The sequence below is a fragment of the Spermophilus citellus genome (assembly GCF_964194105.1).
Source record: "Spermophilus citellus genome assembly, chromosome: 7".
Taxonomy (NCBI): Eukaryota; Metazoa; Chordata; class Mammalia; order Rodentia; family Sciuridae; genus Spermophilus; species Spermophilus citellus.
In genome coordinates, this window is record NC_138188.1 from 111,402,797 (window position 1) to 111,420,309 (window position 17,513).

The following is a 17,513-nucleotide window of genomic DNA, read 5'->3' on the forward strand; positions in this document are numbered from 1 at the left end:
TCAGATCCAATTAATTGCAAAATCCTAGTTCTACCTTTAATTACTAATTGAGCTATAGAATCATGAAAAGGAATTAATGTTTTTTGAGGGGAGTGGGATGAATAAATCCATTCAATAACTCCTAATCTTTGCCATATGGCTCCTGTTGGGGTATGCTCAGTTGGAAATGTTAATAAATACACTATTTCTTTAGGATCTATTCTAGTAAGCTGTGCATTTTTAATTGCAATTTCAATTTTTCTCAAGGCTGCCTTAGCTTCTAAAGTTAGTTGACGTGGAGAGGTTGGAGAAGGATTTCCTTGTAATATCTGAAATAAAGGACTTAACTCAGAAGTAGTTAGTTTTAAAGATGGTCTTAGCCAGTTAATATCTCCTAATAGTTTTTGAAAATCATTAAGGGTACGTAACTCTTTAACTCTTATCTGAAGATTTTGAGGACGGATTGTACTTCCTTGAATTATCTGACCTAGATATTGAAAAGGAGATACCTTTTGAATTTTTTGAGGAGCTATACATAAACCCATTGCTGTAAGTGAAGTCTCTAACTGAGTAAAAATTTCTGAAAGTACTTCTGGATTAGTATGAGCCAATAATATATCATCCATAAAATGAATAATATAGGCATCAGGAAAGCTATTTCTAATGGGATCTGTTGCCTGGTCAACATATTTTTGGCACAGTGTAGGACTATTACGCATTCCCTGGGGAAGTACCTTCCAGCAATATCTTTTAACAGGTTCCTTAAAATTAATTGCTGGGACAGTGAAAGCAAATCTTTCACAATCTTCAGGATGTAACCTTATAGAGAAAAAACAGTCTTTTAAATCTATTACCATCAAGCTATAATCTAAAGGAATGGCTGTGGGGGAGGGAAGTCCTGGCTGTAATGACCCCATAGGCTGAATTGCCTGATTTATTGCCCTTAAATCCTGTAGTAATCTCCAATTTCCTGACTTTTTCTTAATAACAAAAATAGGTGTGTTCCAAGGACTAAGCGTTGGTTCAATATGACCAGCCTGAAGTTGTTCCTCAACTAATCTATGAATTATTTTAAGCTTTTCCCCTGAGATGGGCCATTGAGAAATCCATATAGGCTCCTCTGTGAGCCACGTGATTTTTTCAGCTGTCTTAGGGATCGGGGAAGTACTCAGGGCCCCTAGTAAAAATTTTGGTTTGGAGTATTTACTAATCTTTGTCGTGGAGACTGGCTTGTAAACAGATATTCTTCCTGAAAGGTCTCCTTATCATCTCCAGGAAAATACCTCTGATTAACTTCCTCAACTGACCTTATAGAATTTGGAGTAACTAATAACAATCACATTCTGGTTAAAATATCTCTTCCCCATAGGTTAGCTGGTAAAGACTCTAACACATAAGGCTTAAATATTCCACTGTTCCCATCAGAATCTTCCCAATGGAGATAGTTGGCACTTTGAGCAGGCTGTGAAACCTGTCCTATTCCTTCTAGGTTAGCTGGTGCTACATGCAAAGGCCAGTTCCTAGGCCAAAACCTACTGGACCATACTGAGATATTAGCCTTTGTGTCTATTATACCTAGGAAATTTTTATTATTAATTTTAAGTTTTAATAAAGGGCGTTCTTGCTGTACTAACTGGGACCAGTATACTCTGTCCGGTGGTTTAGAAACTGAATCTACCGGCAGGTGCCTTTCTGAGACACAAGGCAATAATATTAATTGAGCAAAAATATCCTTTGGGGTAAGCCTTAGGGCATAATTGGATTTTACAGTAATATATAATTGCCCTTTAAATTCTGAATCTATCACACCAGGTATGACCTCAATGGCTCCCTTTAAACTATTATGCCCCAAAATTAAACCTACAGTATTTTCAGGAAGTGGCCCGAAAATCCCAGTAGGGATTTGTTTTGGCCCCGTTTTAGGATCTAATTCAACTGTCTTTGAAGGTCCTAAGAAAACTGTCTGTGATCTCTGTCCCTGTCCCGGTAAAAATCGCGGACTGTCCTGGTTGGCGCCGCCAGTGACGTCACACTGTGCGACCGTTCCTGGAATTCCCAGGCTCCCGCTAGGAGGGAACGATGGCGGCGAGAATGCAGGCTGATCCGCGCCATCTGAATCTTCCGCATGGGGCTGCTTGGCCCCTGCCTTTGTTTTTAAATGGCTCAAGGGAAAGGGAATTAACTTAGCCTCAGGCTGATTTTCCATTTGAATAGACTTAATAGCTCTTTGAATGCCTTTTAAAAGGTCTTCAGGGGGCCACGAACTTTGGCCCATATATTCAAAAAGACAAACTTCTAGGGCTGTCCAAGTTTTCTGTATATTTTCTATGCCTCCAGGTATTTCAGTAGAAAGACAGACTCTCTGTAACTTTCTTCCTAATTTCTCCCAAGTAAGTAAATTTGGAGACTCTTGGTCACAAAACCAAGGACAATATTCTCCTACAATCTTTAAGAATTGTAATAACTGAGTTTTCTTTATCTGTTTTCCTTTCTGATTAATTATACTGTCTAAAATAGTCAGATACATTTCCTTATCCGTAGAAGTAGAATTTCCCATTTTAAGTAATTTAACGTCTCTTTCCTTCAATATCTCCAGGTACTTTTGTGACCCAACTGTCACCTCTTCCTTTATCTTTATTTTTATTCCTTATCTTCCTTTATCTTTATTTTTTTTCCTTATCTTTATAGCGTGCTCCCACTCAATCTAACTAATCTAGAATGCCCCCCTCTTGGGCGCCAATTCTACCACGCGGCCTGCGCAGTGGTTTCATTAATGAGGTTCTAGGCATAAAGTTAGTTAGAAGAGATCGAAATAAAACACACAAACCAGTTACCTTATTTATATTGCTAGGTCTGAGACGGCTCACCTCCCTGGTTCCCGCCTCCAGCCGCCCAGCAGGGCAGCGAGGATTACTCTGGGCTAGCAGGAGAGAGAGAGAGCGAACACGCCTGGGAGTAGCCTTTTATTTGGGGAACAAGAGATTCAGGGGAGAATTCCATCCAATGAAGGTTGAGGGGGGGCTGCACTCCAAGGTCAGGGTCAGTGATTGGGTCTCCAGGGTCAGTGGTCACGCACACCCCCACACGGATGGGCTCTCTCATCAGGAAAGGGTCGGGAAAGCTCCGACACAGCCAGAGCGCCTCAGGCCCTTAACGGGAGTCACCCAATCACATGTCAGAATGGCTCCCCACAGGTCCTTGTGATTGTGTGGATATGCCATGCTTTTGTCCGTGGAGAAGGGCATGTGTCTAATGCACAGGAAGAATATCACGAAGGTAACCAGCAGGGCACTCATAGGCATGGGGACACAAGCAGCAGCAGAAAGAGGTTGAAGTTGCAATGACCAATACATTTATTGACTCACTTGCAATAGTACTCAAATTCCTAGGGTAGAGAAGACAGGTTTTGAGGGTCTACTGTCCTGGCTTCCATCACCCCCAAATCTGGAGACTTGGCCCAACCCAGCCCTCTAGGCTGCCTGCTTTTGGCCCTACGTATGGGCTCCCATCCCCAGGAAAAACTGGCATTTCCATGGTTAGAGCACAGTTAGGACTCCATGGCTCATCAGGTCACCTGTCATGAGTGAGGTTTTTGGAGACAAAACCTGATTGGTATCACTTCAAGCAGGATACAGAATAACTGTGGGCCTCTATTTTCACAGATACTGAATAAGGATGAAAAGAACACACTTTCCCAACCAGTCTTTTGCACATGGAAACCCGGGCAGGGTGTGCACATAAGAGATGAGCCCTCAGAACCCAGGAAACCCTCCAACTGGGACATCCGGAGGAAGACAGGCAAAGATCCCCAGAACAGGGCAGCAGCCAGCCTAAATGTCTGGGTTTCTAATATCAGCAAGCCAGGGGGTGGGGCAGGCGCTGCCTTTCCTTCCCCTGACTCCACCAGGCTTAGCACAGATGGAATGCCCTTTGCATGTCAGCACCTGTGCAAGCAAGGCCAGCTTCTCAGGACTCATAAAGACAGAAGCGATGACATATGTATGTGACCAAGTATGACTGAGAGCCACTTTTAGCAGTCCCGGAAGATGGTCTTATACCCACCCCTTGTCCACTTATGATGTGAGGTTTCTGCTCCTGGCCAGGTGCCTAGTGATGGGCTGGTGAGTGGACAAGAAGGAGGAGTACACATATTCAACAGATGTTGCACAAGATGTGGAAGGTCCAGAGCAGGTGGTAAAAGCAGCACTTTGGGCACCATGGCACTTGGAAGGCCCTGTTGTACATCCATGCCACATATGGCATGTTAGGGTCCTGTTCAAATGAACTTGGCATGGGAAGAGGAGTTTTGGTCAGTGGTAGGAGCCCCTTCCATCACTCTGGTGGTTGGGCATCCCCATAGCATCACTGGGCAAAAGAAAGGTGGGGAGGAAGTGGGCAGGGGGATCCCTCAATCCTGAGGTTGAGCAACCTCAGATGGGATGGCAGTCAAAAAGAAGGGGGTTTCCAGCCAGAAGAGCTCTCTATAAAGTACCACCTTTTGAATAGTGATCAGTGCTTGGAGTTGTGTGTGAAATGGGAAGGAGAAAGAGTGAATTTCGTGGTTTGGAAGAGCCTGCTGGGCCCTCTTGCCAGCCTACCTGGCCTTCCCTTCTAAAGCAACTGGAAAACCTCCAGGATTCTGCTTTTTCACACCTCAGTGGCTTGGAAAATGAAGTGCCAGGGCCCAAGTAATAATGACATGAGAGAAGGGATCCTGAGCCATAGCTGGGGTTAGCACTTTAGAAATTACCCCTGTAGGCATCAGCCCTTGGGGTGCCACCTCCTTCTCCCAGGGGTCTGAGGCCTTACCTTGATGCAAGATACCAGCATCTGAAAAATTGACAGCAATCAGATGTCAGAGGGTGAGAACAAGGACAGAGATGTAACCACAGGGAAGGCCTACTTCCCATTCTCAGCCAGCCTCATGCAACTGAAACCAAGCCAGACTCAGTACTTCCAGAGTTCCCTGAGAGGCCTGGCTCACCAGAGGTAGGACTCAAGACCGTAAGGACAGATCTAAATATTCAGGCTAGAGACAGACCACAGAGACACCACCAAATGTCATAGCATTATCAGCCACCTTCAGTTTTCTAAATGCGTCAGGCACTCTAGACCTCTGTGCTTATACATCTGGTTCCCTCTAACTCTATATCCTTTCCCCTCCTGATCCTCTCTCTCTACTTTCCTACCTCTGCACTATCATTGTCTATTTTCCCTTCTATCCTTGTAAGAAACCTGACAGCTTTCATGGGAGACTCACAGGAAGGAGAAGAAGCCACTGAAATTGATGAGCAGCTCTACATTGAAGTCAGCAGAAGCTTGCTCACCAGAGGTTGGGGAGGAGGCATGACATCTTTTGAGAATAGCATGGTTAGGCCTCTTGTTGTCAGAGAAATGAGAGCCACCAGTTACCTCTTCTGGGTTGGCACCCAGACTGCCATGACTATAGCAGGGAAGGAAAGAAGTAGCAAAGGACTGGGATTGTGGCTCAGAGGTTGAGCACTTGACTAGCATGCATGAGGCACTGCCTCAGCACCACATAAAAATAAAATAAAGATATTGTGTCCACCCAAAACTAAACTAAATAAATAAGTAAATAAATAAATATTTTTTTAAAGTGTCAAGTGTGACATCACAGTGGTTCTGGGGTCCAGTGACTTCTGAGAGCAACTCTCCCCCACCCCCACATACACACATGTTGTAGATTGGAACATCCTGCCCTATGATGTTGGCTTTGTTGGAGCTTGTGATGATATGGGTATGGTTTGTCCCCCAAATGTTCATAGGCTGGAGGCTTGGTCCTCAGTGTGGCAGTGTTGAGGTGCAGAACCTGTAAGAGGTGGGGCCTAGTGGGAGGTAAATCAGTCACTGGGGATGAGGCCCTTAGAAGGGAGTAAGTACTTCTCATGGGCCCCCATTAGTTTCTGTGAGAATGGGTTGTTATAAAAAGAAGAAGACTGGTTCTCCCAGTTTTCTGGTCATGCAGTCTCTACCCCTGCATGTCTTCCCATCATGATGCCATTCACCATGTTGTGATGACCTCCACCAAATTTCAGTCCTAAAGGCTGTCAAATCTTGGACTCTGAGCTAAATAAACCTCATCTCTTTATAAAGTACCAATTTTCAGGTATTTTGTTAGAGCAACAGAAAACAAGCTAATACAGAGCCATATAATATGGTCTCTGGGGAGATAGCATGGGGAGAAATTTGGTGATTCTTATAATCCTTTCAGGCCCAGTGCTAATTGAAGCAGAGAGTGCTCATTGCTTATCCTATCTTCACTTCTTCCATTTTGTTGTAACAGAGTTTGAGTTTGGGGGAGGAGGTAGCAATCTATCCAACTAACTAATTTCCCAGTTTCCCTCATTTCCAGGGTAGGCTTTATGACATTATTCTGGTTAGAGAGCTTTGTGCAAATGTCTATTGATATTTTCTGAAAAAGCATTTTCCTTTTCCATAAAAGTAAAGATGATGCAGTTGGCAGAGCTCTGCCCCTCTTCCAGTGTAATACCAGTTTCGTGGGACCCCAGTAGACCTCCAGGAGCTGAATCTGATGCAATCACACAAGAGTCTTTATTACAAGCTCTAGCCTAGACTCTCAACCGTTTCCGATGCAGCAGTCCCAGGAAGAGTCCTGACCCTTAGTTCAGTGAGGATTTATAGGTTTTTAGGGGATATTCTATGCGTCACAACATCACAAAAAACAGCAAATCATTTCATACCGCGGGAAAGTCAAACAACAACTCTGAATATAGATTATCACATTCACTGGCGGGAACAAGTCAGGTAAGGGTGATTGGTTAGTACAAATGGTGGACACGTTTGAACTTATTTGTTAAACTTGCAGGGTTGCCTAATCATGTTATCAATCACCGAAACTACTGGGAGGGCCGCTTGGCATTTCAGGTATCCTCCCTATCTCACTCTGGTTGGTTGTTGCTAAGGTCCGAAATTAGGCCTCAAGCATTCTTTTGGTCTTTTCAGGAACTTGCATTTGCTGAGTCAAGGACTTCTGGTATGGACAAATGACTCAGCAAGGTAGCTTATGTGCCCAGAAACGGATTTTCCAAGGACAAGGGTCACCGCCCCCCCTTTGGACAGGCCCTGCTCTGAGGTATAGGCTGGTTTTTAAAAAATGGAGTCTTATCAGTTTCTCACTAGCTTCTTTAGAAGATAGTCATCCTGACTGGTGTACAACCTGGGACCCTTTAGACAACAAGTCATGCTATCCAGAAACAACTTGTGACATTGTTGAGTCCTTTTCCTATCCCTCAAATCCCTCTCTCTGAGCCGCATATTATGACATTTGTCATTGTATTGGCCACTGAGCACCTGAAACCCTCTGTGTTTGTCTGATTCTTCTCATCATAAGACTTGATGAGAGGCATAAACCATTTTCCCATTCCAACTGGAGCTGAATATGGCCAAATACTTGCAGCTTCTCTCTCAGTAATTACAGAGGCCTGTGATACAGGTGACATCACTTTAGAACTGCTACCACCCACTGAGAAGTTTGTGCTGAGATGCAGCAACTGAACAGATGTCCTATGCCAATATGTAGTGGCCCCCCCCTTTTTTTTTGGACTGGGGATTGAGCCCAGGGACACTGAGCTACATTCCCAGCCTTTCTTATTTTGAAACAGCACCTCACTAAATTGCTGAGGCTGGCATTGAAATTTTGATCCTCCTGCCTCAGCCTCCCAAGCTGCTGGGATTACACATGCATGCCACCATGCCTGGCCAAGGAAATTAAATTTATTAAAAATAGATCCAGTCTGGTGGCATTGAGACTGGGACAAAAGATCAGTCAGTGTAGATAATGAATTATTGGGTCAGGAAGATAGGGGCTGATTCAAAAGGAAATAAAATGCTAATACCTCCAGAGCACTTTCCCTTATACAGGCTATTGACAAGGTTACCTATCTTCAGGGAATTGTCACTCCCAGCAAATGAGTACCCCCAGGATGGCTCCCTTCCTGTCCTCTGGGCAGATAGGAAAATAAGGAGAGATACAGATAACACCCTTCCAACCTTTTGGCCACATAAGCAGGATGGAAGGAGGGGGATATGAGAAAAAAGAAAAACTGAGATCTATAAAAGGTGCAGAACACCCCCACTATCTTGGGCACCAGCTCTGGACTACCTCCCCTCTAGCAATCTCTCTCTCTCTCTCTCTCTCTCTCTCTCTCTCTCTCTCTCTCTCTCTCTCTCTCTCTCAATCTCTCTCTCCTATCATTTAAATAAAATTTTTGCTCTTGCCTTGGCATTTCAAAATTGGTGGGGAATCAGACCCTATCCTGATTTTCAAGACTGGTTTCAGATGGGGGCTCTGCAGGGATCATCACCAGGATAAGCTCCTCTGCACCCTCCATCTTTATGAGGTGCACCTTTTCTTCTTTCTGGAAGACAATAATGGGCATCCTTTGGCTAACTAAATACAGTTAGTGCAAGCCTCAATTCTACAAGATTTGAGTGACAGGATTCATGGCCTAGGTGACTCCTAATCACCTGTCCTGCAGTTAGGCATGTTGGGCCCTGCCAAAGCCATTTCTCAATATCCTGTAACAGGTTCAGATCATGTCTGGCATGAGTACACAGTGTATCTAAACCCAGGCAACCTTTGGATGCATGGAGCTGGACAAAGGGTTGGAACAACTGCCAGATTCTGGCTACTCCCCAGTGAACCTCAAAAGTTTCTTCCCTGACTTCTCTCTTGACTACCTTTATGGGGTATCCTGAGGTGACCCCATAAAGATAAAAAAATGATGAAAAGGTACTGCACAAAAGCCTCAGTGACACACACCTCCAAATCAATGGAACTGTACTCTCCCACACTCATTCCTCCCAAGCATTCCCCTCCCCTTGCTGATCAGACTCTAGCCTTTGAGAGACATTTTACATGGAGTGGCTTTTAAAGAAATGCCTGGGTTCCCTTTGTTCACATACTAAGTTTTTACAAGCCTGTAGGGATTCTCCCCATTGTTGTTTCTGTGCTCCATGAATTTCTTTGGCTGCAAAAGGGAGGCATTTTCAATTTACCCTTTCCATAAACTCCTCCAAAAAAAATGGGCGTTAAGCATCTAAGGACCATTATAGGTCCTTCTTACCCTCCAGAGATTTATTTGGCCCACAGATTTATTTACCCCACATAATTGATTTTTCCCCCATGGGTTATCGTATTTGGAAGTTGATAGTGGCAGGAGAGGTCAGTCATGCCTCTAAGTGTGAACTCTCCAGGGTCTTTGGCATGAGGCAAAACAAAGGTATTCATTCTGCCAATGATGCCAGCAATCGATTTGGCAGAACCATGTGGTGAGAGATGGGTTTGCTGGGGGTCAGAAACTCATAGGGAGACATCCATAGAGGAAAAAAAATGGAGTTTTCTCTTGCACAGGAGCTTGTTTTCTCATACTCAGATAGGAGCTTCATTCTCAACAGTTATGCCTGGTTCACCACTAGACTACATACTGAAAAAAAATGGGATTTTCATGTTCAGAGGGGAGCCTTATCCTCAAAATGGAGGGCTGGAAACTGCTGGCTACTAGAGGCTCTTGGAGCTGGATGCTCAAATATTGTCTCATTTTCTTCTGCTGCCAGGCCTGGGAAATGACCTAAACACAGCTGAAAAGGGGAGATGTCTCATAATTTTCTGCATCCAACCTGGCCTGATTACCAACTAGGAGAATGAAAACTGGTCCCTGGAGGAAACAAACTATAGGACCATGCCTTAAGAGACTGGGAACTAATTTTACAAAAGAAAAAATTCTTAAACTGCCCTATGCATGAGGTTTTGCCTTTCAAGCTCAGAAATGTAGCTTCCCTTACTTCTTACCTTCTGCCAGATCTCTATCTCTCCAAGGTTTACAGAGCTTGCAGGGCTTGCTTGCAAGACTTACAAGTTCTGCAGAGGATCAGTTTGAGACCAAAGCTGGTAAAAAGTGTCACTTTTAAATTCAAGCTGCTTTGGGAACTAAATAGCTGGCTATCTTATGTGCTCTGACACTCTACCATCATTTTCTTAACAAATTCCTCTCTAAACACTACAGCACAGGAAGAAAAAATGGAATGATCTCTATATACGTTAAAAGGGTAAGTTACTCTTCTGGAAATGAGAGTTATTTCTGAGTTTGGGGAATTTTTTTAAAATAATAGTTGTAGATATACACTATGCCTTTAATTAATTAATTAATTAATTAATTTTTATGTGGTACTGAGGATTGAATCCAGTGCCTCACACATGCTAGGCAAGTGCCCTACCTCTGAGCTACAACCCCGCACAGTCTGGGGCATTTTTTACTGAGTTCTTCCCTAATCGATCGATTGCATTGGTATTGCATGGGGAGGGGGGCATGTGTGTAGAAACATTTAAAAGTTCTCAAAAGATTGAACATTTTATTTTGGTTTTGAATTCTTTTATTAAGAACAAAGTGTGTGTTGGGACACCGTGGTGCATATTTATTATCCCTGGCAGGAGAATCGCAATTCAAGCCCAACCTAAATTGAAGCAATTTAGTGAGACTCTGTCTTTAAATAAAATAAAAAAGGCTGGGGATGTAGCTCAGTGGTAAAGCAACCTTGGGTTCAATATCCATTACTAAAACAAAAACAACAAAATACATATTCAAGTATAACCTTAACATTAAAAAAATTCCTATTTCTTTCAGTTCTGAGATTATTTATTAATTTTCAATCTTAAAAATGAGCAAAATGATCTATAATAAAAACAAGTTAATAAGAGATGGGTAAAGGACTGGGGCTGTAGCTTAGTGGCAAAGTGCTTGCCTAGCATGTGTGAGGCACTGGGTTCCATCCTCAGCACTACATAAAATAAACAAATAAAATAAAGGCATTCTGTCTACCTACAACTACAAAAAAATAATTAAACAAACAAACAAAAAGGAAATGGGTAAAGCATTTAGACAAAATTATAGGTACCCTAAAGAGCAAATCACTATAAAGAATTAGAAGTTACACTGGCAGATGTATAGTGGAAATCACAGCCAAATTTTTTATAAAGTATCCCTGTGGTAAATTCTTTCCAAACCTTGTATTCTTCTTATTAAATATTTGGAAAAAATAAGGTTTTAATAAATTAACTGTTATATTACCTGTGGATAACTACTATTGATACTTTAGTGTGTTTCTTGCTGGTAGTTTTCCCCATATATACAGTTTATTTTTATCAATAAATAATTGGAATAATTTTGAATAATTTATTCTTTTTTACTTAACAATAGATCTTGAATGTTTCACTTTGTTCTTCTTTTTTAAAAAATGGTTTGAAATTATTTTTATTTACCTAACATCTCACTGTGGGATTTTACCTTAATTTCACTATTTTCCTATTTCTGTATATATAACTTATTTCTACATTTTTATATTTATAATGCTTTAGTAAATATGCTTCTGCTGGAATCTTTATCTCTGTTTATTACTGTACATTTCCTAGTAGTAGAGCTACTCAAAGGATATAAGCTTTTTAAAAGTCTTACCCTTCAAAAAAGTTTGGGTACCATCACTTGTAATGTAAATCTGTTTTTATTTCTATCTTCATTGAAACAACTGATTCTTTGAATGTGTGTGTGTGTGTGTGTGTGTGTGTGTGTGTGTGTGTGTGTTGCTGAGTATTAAAACCAGGACCTCAAAAACACTAGGCAAATGTTCTCATCACCAGCCCTCAACTGTCATTCCTAATAAAATTATTAAAATCTGCTTGTTATGTGGCAAATAAAAATACAGTTTAATTTGCATTTTGAAGTAATTGCTATTTTTTGGTTATTTTTTGAGCTTATTTCTATTATTTGTAATAGGCACAAAGAAGTAACTATATTTTCCTGTTCAGTTTTAGTTTTATTACCTTTCTGGTTTTCAATAAACTCTATTTACTCTTGTTTTCTGGAGGTTCATTGTTTTATTTGAAAAAAATAGTAACTTTATTCTCCTTTTCAATAGTCACAGTATTTATTTTATTTTTAAAATTTATTTGTACTAATTAGATATATATGACAGCAGAATGCATTTGATTCATTTTACACAAATGAAGCACAACTTTTCACTTCTCAGGTAGTAGACAATGTAGTCGAAATATATGTGCAGTCTTACATGTACCTAGGGTAATGATGTCCATCTCATTCCACCATCTTTCCTGCCCCCATACCCTATCTTCTTCCCTCTGCCCACCTTTCCCAATCAAAGTTTCTCCATTCTTCCTATGCTCCCCCCCATTATGGATCCTCATCCATTTATCAGAGAGAACATTCGGCCTTTGATTTTGGGGGACTGGCTTATATAGCATGATATTCTCCAACTCAATCCATTTACCTGCAAATGCTATAATTTTATTCTCTTTTAACGCTGAGTAATATTCCACTGTGTATATATGCCACAGTTTCTTTATCCATTCATCTGTTGAAGGACGTCTAGGTTGGTTTCATAGTTTAGCAATTGTGAATTGAGCTGCTATAAACATTGACATGGCTGCATCACTGCAGAATGCTGATTTTTAAGTCCTTTGGGTATAAACCAAGGAGTGGGATAGCTGGGTCAAAAAGTGGTTTTCTGAGGAATCTCCATACTGATTTCCATGTTAGTTGTACCAATTTGTAATCCCGCCAGCAATGTATGTGTGTGCCTTTTTCCTCACATCCTTGCCAACACTTGTTTGTATTCTTAATAGCTGCCATTCTGACTGGAACAAGATGAACTCTTAGAGTAGTTTTGACTTGCATTTCTCTAACTGCTAAAGATGTTGAACATTTTTTCATGTATTTGTTGATTAATTGTATATCCTCTTCTGAGATGTGTCTGTTCAGTTCCTTGGCCCATTTATTGACTGGATTATTTGTTTTTTGTTTTTTGGCATTTTGTGTGTGTGTGTGTGTGTGTGGGTGTGTGTGTGTGTTAAAATTTTTGAGTTCTTTATGTATCCTAGAGATTGGTGCTCTATCTGATGTGAGTGTGGTAAAAATTTTCTCCCATTCTGTAGGCTCTCTATTTACCTCACTGATTGTTTCTTTTGCTGAGAAGAAGCTTTTCATTTTGAATACATCCCATTTATTGATTCTTGATTTTATTTCTTGCACTATAGGAATCTTGTTGAGGAAGTAGGGGCCTAATCTGACAAGATGGAGATTTGGGCCTACTTTTTCTTCTAGTAGACAGGGTCTCTGGTTTAATTACTAGGTCCTTGATATACTTTGAGTTGAATTTTGTGTATGGTGAGAGAAAGGGGCTTAATTTCATTTTGTTGCGTATGGATTTCCCGTTTTTCCAGCACTATTTGTTGAAAAAAACTATCTTTCTTTCCAATATATATTTTTAGCACCTTTGTCTAATATAAGATAACTCTAATTATGTGGGTTTGTCTCTGTGTCCTCTATTTTGTACCATTGGTCTACAAGTCTATTTTGGTGTCAATATCATGCTGTTTTTGTTACTATTGCTCTGTAGTATAGTTTAAGTTCTGGTATAGTGATACCACCTGCTTCACTCTTCTTGCTAAGGATTACTTTAGCTATTCTCTTATTTTTCCAGATGAATTTCATGACTGCTTTTTCTATTTCTATGACAAATGTCATTGGGATTTTGGTTGAAATTGCATTAAATACGTATAGTGCTTTTGGTATTATGGTCATTTTGACAATATTAGCTCTGCCTACCCAAGAACAAGGGAGGTCTTTCCATCTTCTAAGGTCTTCTTTAATTTCTTTCTTTAGCATTCTGTAATTTTTATTGTAGAGGTCTTTCACCTCCTTTGATAATTCCCAAGTTATTTTTTTTTTTGAGGCTATTGTAAATGGGGTAGCTTTCCTAGTTTCTTTTTCAGAGGATTTGTCACTGATATACAGAAATGCCTTTGATTTATAGGTGTTGATTTTATATCCTGCTACTTTGCTGAATTCATTTATTAGTTCTAGAAGTTTCTGATGGAGATTTTTGGGTCTTCTAGGTATAGAATCATGTCATCAGCAAATAGTGTCAATTTGAGTTCTTCTTTTCCTAGGTGTATCCCTTTAATCTCTTTTGTCTGTCTAATTGCTCTGGCCAGTGTTTCAAGAACAATGTTAAATAGAAGTGGTGAAAGGGCATCCCTGTCTTGTTCCAGTTTTTAGAGAGAATGCTTTCAATTTTTCTCCATTCAGAATGATGTTGGCCTGGGGCTTAGCATAGATAGTTTTTATAATGTTGAAGCATGTTCCTGTTATCCCTAGTTTTTCTAGTGTTTTGAACATGAATGGGGTGCTGTATTTGTCAAATTCTTTTTCCACATCTATTGAGGTGATCATATAATTCTTATCTTTAAGTCTATTGATGTGATGAATTACATTTATTGATTTCTGTATGTTGAACCATCCCTGGGATGAACCCCACTTGATTGTGGTGTACATATCTGTTTGATATGTTTTTATATTTGATTTGCCAGACTTTTATTGAGAGTTTTTGCATTTATGTTCATTAGAGATATTGGTCTGAAGTTTTCTTTCTTTGATGTGTCTTTTCCTGATATTGGCCTCATAGAATGAGTTTGGAAGTGGTCTTTTTCTATTTCCTGAAATAATTTGAGAAATATTGGTATTAGTTCCTCTTTGAAGGTCTTGTAGAACTCAGCTGTGTATCCATCTAGTCCTGGGCTTTTCTTGGCTGGTAGGCTTCTAATGGCGTCTTCTATTTCATCACTTGATATTGGTCTGTTTAAATTGTGCATTTTATCCTGATTCAATTTGGGAATATCATTATGACTTAAGAAATTTGATGCCTTCAATAATTTCCATTTTATTGGAGTACAAGTTTTCAAAATAATTTCTAATTATCCTCTATATTTCTGTAGTGTCTGTAGTGATATTACCTTTTTCATCATGGATTTTAGTAATTTGAGTTTTCTCTGTCCTTCTCTTCATTAGCATAGCTAAGGGTCCATCAATTTTATTTATTTTTTTCAAAGAGCTAACTTTTTGCTTTGTCAATTTTTTTGATTGTTTCTTTTGTTTCAATTTCATTGATTTCAACTCTAATTTTAATTATTGCCTGCCTTCTACTGCTTTTGGTGTTGATTTGCTCTTCTTTTTCTAGGGCTTTGAGATGTAATGTTAGGTCATCTATTTGTTGACTTTTTCTTCTTTTAAGGAATGAACTCCATGCAATGAACTTTCCTGCTTTCATAGTGTCCCAGAGATTTCGATATGTTGTGTTCATGTTCTCATTTACCTCTAAGAATTTTTTAATATCCTCCTTGATATCTTTTGCAACCCATTATTCATTCAGTAGCAGATTGTTTAGTTTCTCGGTGTTAGAGTAATTTTTATTTTCTATTTTGTTATTGATTTCTAATTTCATTCCATTATGATCTGATAAAATGCAGGATAATATCTCTACTTTTTTGTATTTGCTAAGAGTTGCTTTGTGGCACATTATATAGTCTATTTTAGAGAAGGATCTATATGCTGCTGAGAAGAAAGTGTATTTTCTGGATGAATAATTAAATATTCTGTGTATTTAATTATGTTAAATACATATTCTATGTATTTAATTATGTTAAGTAAAAGTTATTGATTATATTATTGAGCTCTGTAGTTTCTTTATTCAACTTTTGTTTGGAAGATCTATTCAGTGATGACAGAGGTGTGTTAAAGTCACCCAAGATTATACTGTTGTGGTCAATTTTACTCTTGAACTTGAGAAGAATTTGTTTGATGAACATAGATAGATGCTCCATTGTTTGGGGCATATATATTTATAATTGTTGGTGCGTGGTTCTTGTTGGTGCGTGGTTCCTTTGAGCAGTATGAAATGTCCTTCTTTATTCCTTTTAATTAACTTTAGCTTGAAGTCTACTTTATTTGATATGAAGATGGAAACTCCTGCTTCTGCAATCCATGTGAGTGGTATGATTTTTTCCCAACCTTTCGCCTTCAAGCTATGTATGTCTTTTCCTATCAGATGAGCCTCCTGGAGGCAGCATCTTGTTGGATCTCTTTTTTCTTAATCCATTCTGCTAGCATATGTCTTTTGATTGGTGAGTTTAGGCCATTAACATCCAGGGTTATTATTGAGACATGGTTTGTATTCCTAGGCATATTTGTTTGTTTTTGTTATTTAACTTGACTTGTTTTCTCCTTTGATTGGTTTTTCCTTTAGGATACTACCTCCCTCTGCTGATTTTCATTATTGTTTTTCATTTCCTCTTCATGGAATATTCTGCCAAGTATGTTTTTTAATGCCAATTTTCAAACTATAAATTCTTTTAACTTTTATTTATCATGGATGGTTTTTATTTCATCATCAAATCTAAAAGTTAATTTTGCTGAATACAAGATTCTTGGTTGGCATTCATTTTCTTTCAGAGCTTGATATATGTTGTTCCAGGATCTTCTAGCTTTCAGGGTCTGTGTTGAAAAATCTGCTGTTATCCCAATTGGTTTCCCCTTATATGTAATCTGATTCCTTTCTCTTGTGGCTTTTAATATTCTCTCCTTATTCTGTATGTTGGGCATTTTCATTATTATGTGCCTTGGTGTGAATCTGTTGATTTTGTACATTTGGCATCCTGTAGCTTCTTGAATTCAGTTTTCCATTCATTCTTCATGTTTGGTAAGTTTTCTGATATTATTTCATTGAATAGATTTTTCATTCATTTTGTTTGGAAATATGCTTTCCTCTGTTTCAATAACTCTTAAATTTGGTCTTTTATGCTATCCCATATTTCTTGAATGTTCTGTTCATGATTTCTTACCATTTTCACTATGTGGTCTACATTATTTTTAAGATTATAGATTTTGTCTTCATTATCTGATGTCCTATCTTCCAAGTGGTCTACTCTGTTGGTGATGCTTTCAATTGAACTTTTAATTTTGTTTATTGTTTCTTTCATTTCAAAGATTTCTATTTGGTTAAAGTAATCTTTAGCTTCCTGTATTTGTTTATGTAGCTTCTTGTTGAAATTATCTTTTGCTGCCTGTGTTTGCTCTCTTATATCATCTTTTAATTCACAGAACATTTTAGTCATTTATATCCTAAACTCCTTATCTGTAATTTCTTCTGCTGTGCTTGCTGTGGATTCTAATAATTTGGTATCTTGATTTGCTTGGAGGCACTTTCTTCCCTTGTCTTTTCATGCTGCTCATGTGTCTTCCCTTCTAGCTCTGTGGGTCTGAGATGTTATTGGTTTTACCCTATAGGCTTATAGTGTTCCTATAGGGATTCAATACCTCTCCTTTGTGGGTAAGGACAATGTTAACAGATCCTAATGTCAACAATATATCACCTATAAACAATTTATTGCTATTAAGATGTTTACAGTTTGGTCACAATGTACAGAAATGTTGAATTCAATTATTATCTCTAATATAATCAGTAGGTTTGTAAAGGGTTTACAGTTTCTAATGGTGGACCATGAACTGGGGGTGAGGCGTAGGATGATATGCTGAGAAGGTAGGATGTGAGGATATAGTGTTAATATATCTTAGGACGTGTGAAAGAGAAATCTAATGAAGAGGGTTGGTGGCAAGAGAATAGACAGGAAGTTATTTTGGGTAGAC